Source organism: Euwallacea similis, chromosome 13, assembly GCF_039881205.1.
Source record: "Euwallacea similis isolate ESF13 chromosome 13, ESF131.1, whole genome shotgun sequence".
Lineage (NCBI taxonomy): Eukaryota > Metazoa > Arthropoda > Insecta > Coleoptera > Curculionidae > Euwallacea > Euwallacea similis.
The window spans coordinates 4,802,848-4,815,611 of NC_089621.1; the positions used below are offsets into that span (position 1 = coordinate 4,802,848).

At 33.7% G+C, this 12,764-nt stretch overlaps 1 protein-coding gene across 1 annotated transcript in view; it reads right to left on the bottom strand.

The window, feature by feature from the left end:
• The window catches only part of LOC136412903 (RYamide receptor-like), a 38,480-nt gene extending 27,608 nt beyond the window's left edge, over positions 1–10,872 (bottom strand). Inside the window, exon 1 of the mRNA XM_066396153.1 lies at positions 10,705–10,872. The gene's annotated coding sequence lies outside the window, so the exon portion shown is untranslated. The remainder of the gene's footprint in view (positions 1–10,704) is intronic.
• Positions 10,873–12,764: the final 1,892 nt, after the last annotated feature.

Consider the following 12,764-nt stretch of genomic DNA (forward strand, 5'->3'; position numbering starts at 1 on the left):
TATATTCAAGCATTTCATGCCCCAGCTATTCTACATTACAAATAAGATGCTTCGTTGTTATGTAACAATTGCAATCATAGCGATAAACTCTGACAAAAGTTTTTATCTCGATAAAATTTCTGCCAATTTCTGTAAATAAAAGATTCTATAAAGGTGTCACAAAAACGTGATACCTCGTTTATAAAATTCTCTTCCCAATATAACTGATGGACTGAAAATTTAAAAAAATTTTAGACCCACATGGGTGAGGGATGGCGGATGGAAAATTCATTTGAGCTTGTAAAAAAATTATTTACCATTTACTGGAATTTGCACTTGCTAATATTCTCAATGTCCGTATTGTAAAACTCTTGCCATTCATCCGTCTAAATAATTTACTCAAGAATTCTTTGATAATCGAAGAGTGGCGGATAACTTTAACTTAGAATTGTAGAAATGTGTTTAATATGTTGCTGAAATTCAATCAAAAACTTAAGTTTTATATTGACTTCTTCCTCAGAAATTAAACATCAAAAAATACTGTCTCTCCTCCATTACAGACTTTCATCTTATTGTACTAGAATCCCAAAGAAAGGAGAGTTCATCCAAAGAAGGGACCACAAAATCTAAATTGACTTGCTTTTATCCAACTTTCGAGCGAGGGTTGGCCAATATTGTCCAAAAAGTTTTTGTTTAGGTGGCAGTTCAGAAACTAACATTAATCTGGAAGTTAATTTAAGTTGTCCACGTCTCGCTGACTTGACACGTAACTCTAGTTATACTAAACAGCAAGAAAGCGTATCTGCAGAAATATTTCAGACTAATATTTCTGACACGTAGTTTCATATTTTTCACGGCATTTTAAATCGTTTTAGATTTGTCTTCTCTAGAAACGTGTTGTGCTATAAACGTGAATGTGACTACTAACATATGCATAAGCCACTCGAACGTGGCATTTAGGACAAGATTCAATTTAGCAATTTAAAGTGGATTTGCGTTTATTTATGCGGCTATATTTCTGAGTCCACCAAATTTTATTAACGAAGAACTTATAGGTAAAACAAAGGTATGGAAGCTTTGAGTGTCATCGCCCATCAAATCACATTGTGGAGGACTTCGACGAAGGATCTCTAACTCAATTTCGGATGTCAGGTAGAGTCGGTTTTTGAAGGTCTGAAAATTGTCTTAGTCTTCCTAAGAAAGCAATTTAAATGTGATCAGTTATCTGAAAACGACGCGACAGTGACAAAAACGGGGATTTCGAAGGGAATAACATAGATTTGATAAAAGAGATTTGACTATTAAAAACCGATAGATTTTAAAACTGATAAGACAGAGTAGTAAGCTAAAAAAGAAGAGAAACTTAAGATAAAGAAATTCATAGATTTAGGAGAAGGCAGATGTGACAAAATAGGAGAGTCAACGAGAGATATTTGAAATGATATAGAAGAAGGAGACTTAAAAGGCAAAGCTTTGAGAAGCAAAAAACGGACATTTCAAAAAAAGGAAACACATTAGACAGGGACAAATATGCGGATATAAATAAATGAAAGAGAGAGATATGAAAATAGAAAGATGGGAGAATTTGAGACTAGGAAAAGCAGAGGTTCGTAATAAATAAAGGCGGTGGCTTCAGGGCTAGAATAACAGAAATTGGGTAAAGACCTATTAGTCACTGCCAGAAAATCAGATTTGATAAAGCCACAGAAGGAAAGAAGATTTTAGGGACGCAAAAGTAGGCAGTTATAAATACAGAGATTTCGAAAAGGATATAACAGATTTTCTTCACATCAATATTCTTTATTGGTTTAATATAGATTGGTGGGCAGAACACTAAAATAAAGTCTGTCGCAACAATCGTCGAAAGCTAATGAACACTTAGGTGTATTATTAGCTTGAAATAAATCCTCAACTAAAAATGTGCAATAAATCGAAGAGAATTGATCACATCATTAGGAACGGGGTCAGATGAGTTTAGGTTAATTCAAATTTAATTATCTCATTTCCAAACTGATAAGACTGTGATAAATTACTCCTTTTTGCTATGTCAAATCCATCAAATTTTAGCCTACAATAGTCATGATAATTTGATTACTTTTCTATTAATTTTCTTTTGGGACTACTTTGCTCACTACACACATAATCTTCTTACAAATTTACGCAACTGCCTCTCGACGTTTACATAAACCCACATTATCCCTACCCATGCAATTGAGTTTTTGCAAGGCTAAAAATGTTAATAATGCATTTTAAGGGGCTCATCAAAAATGAAAATGCATTTGCTGCCATATCCAAGGGCGAAATATATTATATTTCTCGGAAAACTTCATATTGCCATGGATGTGAGAATTGGGACTATATTTGAGCGCAACACATGCATTTTTCCTGTTTTATATGGAAGTGGAGATATAGAATATTATAGAAGCACATACTTGCACAGAAATCGTTATTTGGAAGAAATGGATTTTATGTGCAAAAATCGTTTCATATGAGAACTTATGCTTCAACAAAAACAATCCGGATTTTTTTCTAGAAATATTCCAATGATGAACCGTTCCTCAAATGAAAAAAAAAACTTAAAAATACTATTCGACTCGGCTTGTTTAAAACGTTCTAAATTTTTAATGAACAAATAAAGGATCTTTCTGAACCACATGAAACAGAATTTAACAACACCTCCACAAACCACGTGTCCGTCTCAAAAAATTTAATGTCAGTTTTTTTTTATATTATTACACAATTTTCAATTTAAATTCAAATTGGTCCCCAAATTATCTCTCTCATTCTTTTCGATCCGACTCCATCATATTTTATTTACTTTTTATGCCAAAAGATATCATTATGAGAGCTTCAAAGCTCCGCATCTTAATAAGAAAAAATGCATATTATATGAAAGAATCTTCACAGAGACCCTAGTCACATATCCATACAAGTATCGGTCCAATAAAGTTTGCAATTCCAATATTCCAATTCAAAGTAAGTTATCTCGTTACGTAATGTTTGACTTTAAATCTAGTCACATAGAGTGAGTCCTTTAATATTTGCTTCTGGTAATAGAGTGTTTGAAAGCCAAAGCTACCGGTCTTAAGGTGTTATAACTTTATTGCTAAAAAGGAATTTTACTTGCCAGTATTTTTAATTCCGCCTTTGGGGTGGTAGTTCTCCAGGTGATATTAATTAAAAGTTATAATTGCTTCGAGAGGAATTTTAGAATTTATGTTTCAAATACAAAATACATTTTCCTATTGGAAGTTAGACCTACCCCAAAAACCCATTTAATTTTACTTCTGCCTAGAAGCGGAACGAGGAAAGGAGCAAAGAGCGAAATCCAAGCATTTTCAGTTAAAGTTTCCCGTCTTTGTTTGAAATAGAACCTTTTTGCCCTACAATAAATGAAACATAACTTTACATTACAGGCCAATTTACCTTATTCCTAAACTTGCCACATTGCCCTTCTATTTAATCCTAACTGTAACAACCGACATAAACTGCCCAAAATATAGCTCTGGCCCCTACCCAGATATAGTCTACGGGTCATTACATTACGTGTTGTCAAAATATAACCCTGTCCACTGAATGTTTCATCTTCAACCTCATGTAGCGCGAAAGAATGGCACTTTACATGAATATTTACATGCCCTTGTGTTCGGAAATGGCTCAATATCATGCGATGCTGCGTTTAACCTATATTGTATTCATGGACCATCTGTTCTATTAATATTGCATTACGGTGGAGAATTGAGCAATAGGATCATGAGAGGTATGAATGTTTATGTGACTTGAATGGACTATAAAGATCCATATTTTTCGAATTAATTCTTTGTGAGTCGTCATTTTTGACTAATGAAATACACTTCTGTGACCGTAACTGGGGAAGTACCGTTTTTTTCGAACTTTAAATATTTTCTTATGAGCGCTCAAAAACCATCTAGAACTGCAAACCAGAATCCTCTAATGATGTTCTCAATTCCAAAAAATGTTCTACGTGAAAGTGAGCTACGTCTGATCTGGATTTGTCGTTGGGGCGGTTACGTAGGCAAATTCTACTTTGTGTGGCACATATATTGTGCTCCAAAACACAACACAAGTCTCTAATATATTCGAGCTTTCCTTATAAAATTCGGCCACACATAACGTAGGTATTGGAGTGAGAGAATTAATTTCCATGTATTATATTCAAAGCCGAGAAAATTCAAAAGTTCCTTTTCAGTAAATAAGTAAATGACATGATAAAAAATAATAAATAATGAAACAACTTGGATTTTTGGAACAAAGAGTAGGTTTATTAAATTTCCGGCTAATTTAGCAAAAACGTGATTTGAACAAAATCCAGTTTTCGATACAATGAAGTCGTTTCCGATATAATTTCCTTTCCGAAGATCGGAAAATAATCCATCAAAGTCTCGACAACCATGTGACGTCGCCAAACCTTCATCGATATTTCCGTAATATCTTTGACTTATTTCCGAGATAATTAAATTGGCGACCTGAGTGGATACGATGAGCGTGAGTTTTTACTTGAAGTTTCTCCATTGTCACGTAAAAGGCCCAATTTTAAAGCTATAAAGCTAATGGATGTAACTTGTAAGCGAAAGTGATGCTAATAAATGAGACAATTTTTTATATCTTTCCCTTCGGCAAGATTCAATTAAGAACAAGGGAACAATGCGAATTACACCGGAAAAACTTTTAGTATCAAATTTGATTATTTAATTAAACGTTTTTCATGTAGACCAAATTAAGCTTCCAAGCCAGCATGACGTCTGAAGGAGTGAATAAAGTTTCTATATTAAAAACGAGCTTTCAAGTTGATGGAATTACTTAACAAACCAGCTTTGATGCCCATGAATTGGATGTTACAATTTTTCCTTTTCTCGTTTGCAAACAAAAAGGGAAAATTATACGGTTTTTATTACCAACCGGCTAAATGATAGGGTTTTTAACGACCAATGCTTTCTTGCGTGATAAAGAATTACGGCAGCTTTGAGCTCGAAGGAAATGGAAAAATTCTTGATTTTAATATTAATCAAGAAAAAGGTGAATTTATCGGTGATTTTAGGAGCAGCCATTCAATTTTATTACTGTAAATCCTAGCAAGAAAACCGGGATTTAACGCAAACAGAAGGAAATAGATAGGCCATCAAGGAGTAATATGTTCACAAAGAGGAAGAGGACCCAAATAGAAGTATACAGGGTGTTTCTTACAAGTACGATACAAATTGAAGGCAATATTCCTTGAGTCAAAATAGGGGAAAAATCCTATGAACATGTATGTATCTGGAGTGTCCAGAATCGCTTTATTTCAGAAAAACAGGGTAATGAATTTTAGAAAAAACTAAGTTTTTCATATCATTTTTAAAAGAAACTTGGGACAACTTAATTAAAACATTTTCATATTCATATCCGAGTTCCTTCAGAAATTTCAGGACCGTGCCCACGGGGTTAATCTATCCGAAGTGGTAAGCAAAAACATCTATCTATCTAAGACTGAAACGGTCGTGCAGATGAAACAGAAGCAGGATGGCTTCAAAGTTCCTTCAGCAATTTATATATGCCTCTCAGGAACTGGCAGACCAAAAAAGGATCTTGTACCTCGAAAAAGATTAAATTAAGGGACGTATTTATAAGAACATTTTCTCATAAAATATGAAGGAGTCGCTCCATATTGATCCTGAAATGATCCGGTACATGTAACGAAGAGGGAAAAACAAACCTGACAAATACTCTTATCTTTCTCTGCTCCGTCCATAAAAAAGGATTTTGAAACGTATTCTGGTCCGCATACTAAACAAACTGTGATTACCATGCTAACCAAATATATATTTTTCAAATAACCAAATACATTCCAATTCCAACTAGAGTATTTGCATATTTGTATTTTCTTCGAAACACATGTAAAACCCCGAGATCGCACCAAAGCAATTGCAATTAGTCTCTTTACTCCGAACGCGGACAGGAACACAATTTTAGAACATTATCATGAAACATTATTTGAGTACTCCTCAGCTCGCAAAACCTTTTAAACTTAAATAATTAATGCATAGTTATGTTCCAAGTTTCCAACAGAAATTTCAGGATTTGAAAATTGTTTGTAAAAGAAAAATTACAGTTAATCACTGGGGCTTAGAAATTGTATAATCTTTTTAAATTTGCTTTAATAAGCATTTTTAGTTGTTGAGAAATTGTCTTTAGATTCAAAATCAACAGACAGAGAAGTACTAAATATTCCTAATGAATACGTATAATCGGAATAACGGCCTAATGAATACGTAAGTTGAAACTCTCTGGAATCAAGTATGGTTAAATGGAAGGGAAAACTGGAACAGCACTACGCAGTTGAATGTAATTTCAGTTCAACAACTTTTTCGAGCAAGTTTACTTTACCTTTCTATGGAATCGTGAAATTTTCATTATTTTACGCATTCAGACATAATAGCAAGTTGTTCTATGCGCTCAGAAGTAATGGGAAAAATCTCGTGTGCAATAAATCTGGAATTTTCTAGTTATAAAAAAGATCTTATAAATCGCTATTAAGATCTACAAGTTAAAACTTCTTATCAGGTCATGCCCCCCTTTAGCATCCCAAGCTTTTTTGTGCTCAGCCCATGCTTTTTTCTTTGTTGCTTTTTTGTTATCTATATACCCTTCCATTATACTTCCGAGAAAAGCAACAATGTGTTTTTGTTTATTGTGTTGATGAACCTCCAAGGCACGTGATGTTCGATGTGGGCAAATTCCAGGGAAACTTGGTTAAACTTGGGTTGTTTTCTACGGTACTTTCGAAAATCATTCGGAAACAGTTACGGATACGAAAAACCCATGCATACATACTCACAAAGTTGCAAAATGAAGGTACTCGTTTTCATTATGTAACTAGTTGTGAAATTAACCCTTTTTGATCTCCAATTTAGATTCTGAAAGCTATGACTTTATTTGTCAAAATTCAAAAAAGATCTCTTTTATTTCACAATCATAATGACAGCTTTACCGCCCTACTTTGTCATCAAAACAGTATAAAAATGAATCTTATTTTGGTATCGTTTTTTTGCATTTTACTTTTTGGAGTTGGCAAATTATACCGTCAAAGTGAACATTATATATTTCCACTTTAATAGCTTCACAAAGGAACAATACTATAGCATTTTAACATTAATACTTTGTTAAAGCTCATATCGATGAAATAGAAAATGAACTGCATTTGACTTTTACATTAAATGGCCTCTGCCGGCGCTTGTCACGTACACACACCTTTCTAAATTTGAGAGATAAATTCATTTATATGTTGATTTATTATTTAATATAAAATAACAGAATAGAAAAAAAAATAGTAGAGAATACGCGACTCATAATGCTCATTGTCGCACCCTTCCAGTTACAAAATACGTCGCTTCGCTTGTTGTGTCGCACATTTGAATTGGTGGTGACAATGAGCTGCTTTACTACTCTTGCATCCTGACATGCTTTTTCCGCATTAAGTGCTGTAATAATTATTTTCCTAACGAGTGCGAAAAGTGATACTTTCCCACATGCGACTGCAGTTGCCCCGTGTGCCTTTTTGATATTAAAAACAAAGGAAGAAGGGATATGGAAGAGTTTCGAAGTAAGGGCCGAGGAAACTTGAACTGAAATTTCAGGAATCTGGAATTATCGTGGAAATGGATTTAAAAAAATTGGAAATACATGACCATAAAACTATAACGACGCATACTGGCTATCTGGAAGCACAACAAGGCAGGCAACTTTTAGAAAGACTGAAAAAGCCGTCGCATTACCTTTTTGAGAAACAATTTTGCACGAAACTATTAGTAGTAGAATTGTGTGGATAAAAGCATGTATTTTAAAAAATGATTTCATATTGAGGGCCTCGGCCTGGGTGTTAAATGAATGATCAAGTTGAAAACTATGTATAAAAATAAACGGTCACCGTCCAAACGGCTCAGTTTGTTCAATCTAAAAATGAGTTCAATCAGAGATTTCACGTGTCCCGGCGTCGGATAAGTGAAGTTTCTCATTGGACTCATCGAATAAGCGGGTCCGTTTCGACGGCCAACTTGCACGTGCGGTCCGACTCTTAGGACTGCCATATGGAAATAAAATGTGTTCAAATTGCACGGGTGAAGAACCATCCATAATGTTTTTGACCAATGTGAAAAGAAAATAAGTAAGATTTATGAAATATCTAAGTCCCCTTTAATATTATAGATTTTGTTTCTCTACAATCCAATAATGGTAAAAGACGTTTTCAAGTACCATTGGACAATAAACAAAATTTCAAGAACACATTTTTTGCTAATGTTGAGAGTTTTGTTTAGGGGAACAATAATTAAATCAGCATTCAAATTCAAAATTTACCATATAAAACACCAAATCGAGTTATGTTCCGCCGAACAAATTCCCGAAAAATCGTTTTATCTTCCCACCTTCTTAGCATAGGTACAATTACTTAAATCTTCTAAAAAGACTGCGAAATCCTTCTCCCAGACAGAATTAACTAGAAAATGTTTATGTCTTCGTTGGAAATGTAATTAAGCTTACCCCATTCACTATTAATTCAATACCTGAATGACTGTTTGACGTAAGAAAAGAGATTTTTTATACCATTTAAAGGCTTTTATAGTCCCTTGCGTAATCACCTCAATTTCATAAAATTCTCGGTTAAATGTTAGGTTTTTTTTTGAAATTTTAAATTAAATGTAAGTTTTAAAAAAATTAAATGGTTAATTTAAATAATCAATTTTTAAGTGTAGAAAAGACCATTGTCCAGTATCCAGCGTTATTGTCCAAAATATAAATATTCCCCGTAAATTTCAATAATCTGAATTGAGTTTTTTTGAATTTTTGTGAAGCCATAGAAAGGTACGGAAAACTTTATCTACTCTAGAGAGATCTCGACTCACATTCTGAGAAATTTTGCCCATATTTGAAGCTAAGAAAAAATCGTTTAAAATTAGTAACCCTAGACTTCCCAGTTGTGAATAAGACTTTTCCCGATTTTCTAACAGAGAAAATTCGTTGCTAAATAATAAATTCTTCATGATTATCAATTCTAGTAATTTGGATTTAATCTTTGATAAAGGTCAGAAATCTCCACCTACTCAAACCTCACCAAAATGACTTAAGGTTTAAAGCGAACCCGCCAGAATCCATTATTATTTGCACCAAAAAATATAAGACAAAAACTATCCCCGGTCTTAAAAGGGATTTTGAAATTGCACCTTTGCGAAGCAATTCTCTAATGCAACTCTATAATCTATAAAAATTTTTCTACAGGAATCTTGGAAAAACGTAACTCACAGTGCGCGACAATTGATTTCTCTCATCTCGATTCCCGCATAGCTATTGTATGATGTATGAGGCTCAAAGATTTCATCGCATGTTACCGGTTATTGAAAAATGAGGAAATATTATTCATTTTTTGGCGTTTAATTTCTGCAAAATTTCTGTAAAATACCTTCAAAACGGAAAACACGACTAAATTGATTGCTCAATTTTTTCACCGAAATTAGTAACTAGATATCTTAAAAAGGTTTATACAAACTGTATTGTTAATTATGGCAATTCACTTTTGGTTTTTTTAGAAATTAGGTAGAGTATGGTGAGAAAAATCGGGTACTGAGGGTACCGAAGATTAGGAGTCACTTTAAAGATCTGTTTCTTCCTCTCTTTTCAGGCGACTTTGAAGGGTTCGAGGGTAGTGGCGCCTGGAGTTTAAAGCAAACAATATCTATGAAGTGGAAACCAAGTTTCAAAATATTAGACAAAGTGTGTCATTTATTTTTTATTTATTTAGGGTCAGCATTAACGAATTTTCGAGCACTTATATATTATATAATATAATAAGCAGCCCCGTCTGAACTATATAAAATCAATCATCGTCAAATTTTTTGACTCATCTCTGGACTCCTTGTAAATATCCTATAACACGAGGCAACGTTAATGCGTATGATAACACACACCTACCTCATTAGTATTATTGCTTAAATCGGAATCTATTAAGTGCAATTTAATACCTTTAGAGACGGAGGCGTTCCCGAATGACACTCATTTGCATTTGAAGACGCAAAGCAGCTTAAAGAGGCTCTAATTCGAAAAGGTGAATGACAATCGAATAAACTTAGGAAATTCAGTATTAGAAGCTCCTATTAGAGACGGCGAATGTATGGAGCAGCTGCCACGGATTTTAAGCTGAGATTTAACGGAAGAGAATGGGAAAAGTTAGATAGTCGCCACTTTTCTTTTCGATCGATTGGTCAATTTGATAAGAATTTATTGGAAAGTTATTTATCAAAATTCAACGAGAAAATTTGGCAGTTTAACTCAGGTCACCTGGAGTCACAAAGCCTATCAGAAAAGGGAAATCTTATGCAAATCGTGTCAAATTATTCAATTCTGGCAAATGGAGATAAGAGGGATATAGAATTAGAAACCATCTCGTTTTGGTGACTCAGGCCGTAAAAATTCGAAATTTTCCACTGACTGAACACAATCCGTCGTAAAGCCGTTTCAAATGATTGGATTTTATTGCAGAATTTCGGAGTACTTTACCGTGAGCATAGAGAAACTGTTGGGAACATTTTAATGCAGGTTCAATTCGTGACAATAATTTATGCATCAAAAAACACAAACAGAAAGAACGTAAAACAACATATTTGCATTATCATTTAACATCATTATCATCATTTGAAAACGCAGAATCTTATAAAGGAATTTTTCACAGATAGTTACCTTAAACTATTTTATTACAGCTCTTCCTTCTCACATTTAAAAAACACACAACTCCTGAAATCTACGATGTACATGGAAAAGAACTCGAAACTTTCTTTCACAGGTGGTCGATTTTTCGCGCGATTATCCGAGTTTTTTTGTAGCCCTATCCAGAACTGAATGTTTGAATGGCTGGAAAGCGAGCGTTGTACTATGCGAAGTTGGAAAAGTTGCCGGGAAACTCGAATAATTGTCTGGATTGGCGCGGCGCAGCTCCAAAAGCCTATTATTCTTGCCATTATGATACTATTAAAATTACATAAGTACTTGATTTATTATAGAAAAAATTAGCCTCGTTTGTGAAAACCAAATATGACCATTTTTCACTTGAAATTTTGATGTAAAGTAGCTCAAAGAGAAACGAAAAAAAGTCTCTGAATTTTTTCTATATTGAAAGTTTCCACATTAAATGACATGGTTCCGGATGAAAGTATTATCCTTTCCTGTCACGGAGGTGTGCTTTTTTAAGGATTAATCGGGAAATGAAACCTCCAAAAACAACGCCCGACTGGAAAAAACCTCTTAAGGTAATGGGGAGCCGTTAGTCCTAAATCGAAGATCCAATATTGCCCTTCTTCCTTCATTTTATCCCATTTCCATGTTCTTATTTTTTCTCAAAGAATTGGAAGTTATAAGTGCCCCATTATATAACCAATGAAATTTGATTGATTCATCATATTGTAACCAATAATAATTAATTGGGCCAGTTACGGTCATTTTCCGTTGTAAATCATAATGGGAAAGAAAATTAGATCGACCCTTAATTGATGGACGTTCGCACAAAATAAATGGAAAATTTATGGGGCGTTACAATTTTCAATTGGCAAACTTGATTTGATTAATTAGCAGCTTCTGGGAATATAATTACTCTACACTAAGATCAAAGCATATCAAGATATCTATATTGCAATAAGAAGAATGTATGTATTTTTCATGCGACTGGTTTTGTATCTGCACTAGTTCTCCATTCACTAGTATCATCAGGCTGTCGAAGTTTTCTTTCTTATAGCATACTTCCTCTCAGAATTCCAAATTAAAATTTTTTTCAATGATAAGATATTTTGATTGCTAAATTTTATTGATCTAAAGAGAAATACTTGAGAAAATACTTGTCAAATAGTGATTTACGTCGTAAGTTCAGTACGTTACCAATCATACGAGCTTTTTCCGGTCGAGACGACGTCAGGAGCCGAATCTGGAAAATTTCAACGAGTACTGTAATAACACCTAATAGACGTGTATTGTATATTATTTTATTTCATACTATCGCCTAACATACAAAGGATTTGTGCTCAAAGGTCAAAATAAACAATTTTTCTGGAAAATATGGTGAACGCAAATCTTGTCTACATTTGTCAATTTACGTTTAATGTTCTGAATTTGAGAAATGAGCCTCCGTGGCAAGAAAATTGAGCTAATAAATGTTTAAAATTGGCTTATCTGTGGTGGAGAATATAGCTTAATGTGTACGAGTATTTTGGATTCTAGATAATTTAACTGCAATAAGCTAAACATTAAAACTACATTGGAAACTAGCGCTTTCCTCGGGGTTTATCCCTCCACGAATTATTGGAAATATTTTAGCAGATCTGCAACTATAATTTCTAGTGGTAGCTGAGCCAAAATATTCGTAGAAACATAACAATTCCATTATTAGTTTGCATAGATTGGATATTCGGAAGGTTTATCAAACTAAAATTTCCCATAGGAACATCAGTTATCTTCATTAAAAGTAATAAAATATATACATAAAAGTGGAAAAATTATTTTTAAACTGGATATTTTACTGCGTGAAAATTCCTTTATAATAAAGAGGATTTATTGTTAACTTAGGTGAGTATTACGTGGATGAGTTTAACCATTTTTGTCTTCCCGATGCAAAGGATCTCCTTCGATATAATAGCGAGATTAATGATCGCTTTGGTCGGCATCAACTAAGTTGCAAAGGAAAATTTATCAGGCCATTATTTACTTTACATTCCTATACAAACCAGTGAAGTAAAACTTAAAACGGAAAGAAG